The sequence below is a fragment of the Mus caroli genome, chromosome 16, assembly GCF_900094665.2.
Source record: "Mus caroli chromosome 16, CAROLI_EIJ_v1.1, whole genome shotgun sequence".
In the NCBI taxonomy this organism is placed as follows: Eukaryota; Metazoa; Chordata; class Mammalia; order Rodentia; family Muridae; genus Mus; species Mus caroli.
The window spans coordinates 9,605,621-9,609,068 of NC_034585.1; positions in this window are offsets into that span (position 1 = coordinate 9,605,621).

Sequence of the window (3,448 nt, forward strand, 5' to 3'; positions counted from 1 at the left end):
ATCTACTCTCAGCTATTTTTAATTAAAATAACTGAAAACACCCTAACAATAAACTCAGAGCCATGAATTTCCTATTTGGCCCTTAACTCACAGACTTAAACATCTCAGATCTGTTTATAATAACAGCAATAGAAGGACTGGGTCTAAGCCCTGCACTTCAAAATTTTTAGTATCAATAGAGAATTTTATACCAATGAAAACCTTTGATTTTGCATCAAATTATGTACCATTTAAGAAATTATGACTTCAGCTTAGTAACAATTAAAGAGATTTCTACCTAATGAGTTTGTGGCTATGCAATCAATTCTAGATATTCCTCCCTGGGAAGAGAGTCTCAAAGAAGGATTAGCTATACAGGGCTGGCCTGTGGATTTCTATGGGAGATTGATCTTAATTAAGTCCATTAATGTGGAAAAACCAAACTCACTGTGGGTGATACATTCCCTAGGCAGAGTTCTGTGAGTCAAGAAACGAAGCTAAGTGTAACAAGCAAACAGACAAATAAGCATGCATGCATTACTACTCTCAGCTCCTGCTCTGTGATGGAACTGACTTAGCTTCCCCATAGTGCTGGGCTGCAGCCTGAAATTGTGAGCTATAGTAAACTCTTTCTTCCCTAAGTTGCTTTTTGTAGGATGTTTTATCATAGCAACAGAAACAAAATTGAAACATTTGGTTAGCATCTTCTCTTTGAGAACTCCAGGAATGATTATGCCTGAATCCTCAGCATTGAGCCTAGGGTCTAGATTTAATGAGCTGTTGGTGTAACACCTCTCTGTGTCTGAAAGCTGCGCATCCAGGCATCCAACCAATCAGAGGCAGGATATATTGGAAATAGTTGCAACTATGCTGGACATGAATAAACTTTCTCTTGTCAAAATATTCCCCCAAACAATAAGTCACAGCAAATGTTTACATAGCATGTGCATTGTATTAGACATCACAAGTCTCCAGTGATAGTTAGCTCAAAACTGTGCAGCAAGACTCGGTGGGTTCTATGTGAAGACTACACCATTTCCAGTTAACATTTCTGCACCATGACAGGAATAAAACCCAGGGCTTTGCACGTGCTTGGCAAGCACATGATCTGTTCCCACTGTGCCACTTTCTACAACATATTTGAGCATGTGCATATTAAGGCAGTGTCGGGGTAGAGGGGCTGGAGCCAGTCCTTCATGGATACCAAAGGATGACTGCATATAGTGTGAAGGACTGCACGCTGAGAGAGATGTCAGTGGTCTGGCTCTGGCAATTGCAATGAGACTGGGGTGTGCAAGAGGAAAAAAAATGATGTTTAATCTCATTGCCGGCCTCATGTCAAAGGCCACTGAGGACCTGCCTATGTCCTCGCAAGCAAAATAAAAAGGAGGTGAACCTGTTCATCAGAAGGAAGAAAGGGGAGGCAAGTCTGAAGAAGAGGAAGGGGAAAAGAGAAGTAGAGGGGCTGGAGAGGAATGGGAAGAGGGAGGGGAAAGGGAGAGGGGGAGAGAAAGAAAGAGTGAGGGATGGGAGAGGAAGGGGGAAAGAAGAGAAGGAGGAGGGGGAAGCAGCTAAGAAATAAAGGCTTGGTGAATTGTGACAGTTACATGACAGGAAAACCATCACTTAAGTTGAAAACTTTTATGGGAGTGAACTGTAGATCCAACAGGTCAAAGTGTGCAAAGTGGTCAGGTGCCGACCTGAAATACCAGCTGTCATCCACCATGTGCATACTAATTCTAGACTTCCTAGGGTAACCTTTTTTTTCTTTTGGTGCTGATGAAGTGTTTACACAGTAGCTAGGGAGTTTCTTCTTTCATTTTTATTATAAAGGCTGTGTAAGTACAAGGAAGGAAAGTCAGACGGGAATAAACAGAAAAATGTCAAGTTCAGACGTGATGCTGACCTCCTGCCTTTATTCCCAAAGATTTCATTTCTTTCCAGCACTTTCCATGCAGTCCTGTGAAAAATGCTATTGATATTTTTAGGCAACTGGGACCATGCTATCCATTTTCACCTTACAATGTATTCTTTCTTCAGTATATATTAGATTTTGGTCCCTTTCCACATTCATATTCAGACTTTAATAGCTCTCTGATAGTCTGCTTACTAGGGGTGCATGAAAATTTTTCAAGTACTCTCGTGATTGGACATTTAGGAATGTTCAAGAAGTAACCACAGTTCACATAATTAGAGGATCAACAGACTTCTTCATACACTAGCTCTCTAGAACATAGGGCAAGGATTTGCCTGCTTTGCTCCCTGATAAGACCCTAGCACTAGTACAGAACCCGACACATTGTATGCTCAATTAACATTCATTGGAAGAGGGAATACTCCATGTGTATTTACATGTCTCTATGGCTACTGTGTGCGCATGTGTGCATTTACCCATATGTTCATGTATATGTACTGTGTACACATACATGTGGAGACCAGAGGTCCACTTTGAGTGTCAGTTCTCAGGCACTGTCCACATTGGTTGTTTTTTTTCTAATTACATGCATTTATGTACAAAAGGTGTGAGCCATAGCACACTGTGGAAGTCAGAGAACAGCTTTCGGGAGTTGATTCTCTCCTTCCAGCATGTTAATTCCTGAGATCAAACTCAGGTCAGCAGGCTTAGATGCCAAACATCTCTACCAGCTAAGCCATAATGACAGCTACCTTGTGTTAGAGACATGCTCTCTCACTGGCCCAGTCAGCAAACCCCAGGGAGTGTCACTGCCTCCCAGGAACAAAGCTACAGTCTCCTGTGCAGTCCCTGCCTGGATTCTAGGGACCACACACAGGTACTCAGGCTTTCACAGTAAGCGCTTCCTCCACTGAGCTACACCCCTGTCACTCTGTATACACCTGAATTTTCAATAAGCCTTGACCTTCTAAAATAACTGCTCCCTCGAATGGTCCTATCTGCAGTTTTATTCATTTGCTTGCTTGTTTGTTTGGATAAGCCGAGAACTTCATCTTCAAAGTTCAGTGTGGTCAAAATAAGAAAAGCTTGTACATCCCTTTCCCATTATTGCTGCGACAAAGCACCATAAACACAGAGGTTTAAAATAACAAAAATGCAATGTCTTCCAGGTCTAGGCACCAGAAATGCACAATGGGTTGTTGGGGGTGGCTGGGATACTTCTTGGCTTCCCAAGGGAGAACCCAGGTGTTCCTCAGCTCCTCAACGCTCTGTTCCTGGCCCTTTCTACCTCATTCTGACCTTAGTTTATCCTTCACAGTCCCCTTTGAAGCTAAGTCCCCTGCCTCCCCTTTGCCCCTAAGCACATCTTTATGATTATATTGGGCATACCTGGATAATTCAGTATCATTTCTCCATCTCACAAGTTTAGCTCAATGACATCTGTGAAGTCTCCTTTGCCATGAAAAATAATAGGTTCTGGGAATTCAATCTTTGGGTTGCATTATTCTGCCTGCTGCAACCTGGGAGAAATCACACACCCACACACCCACACAC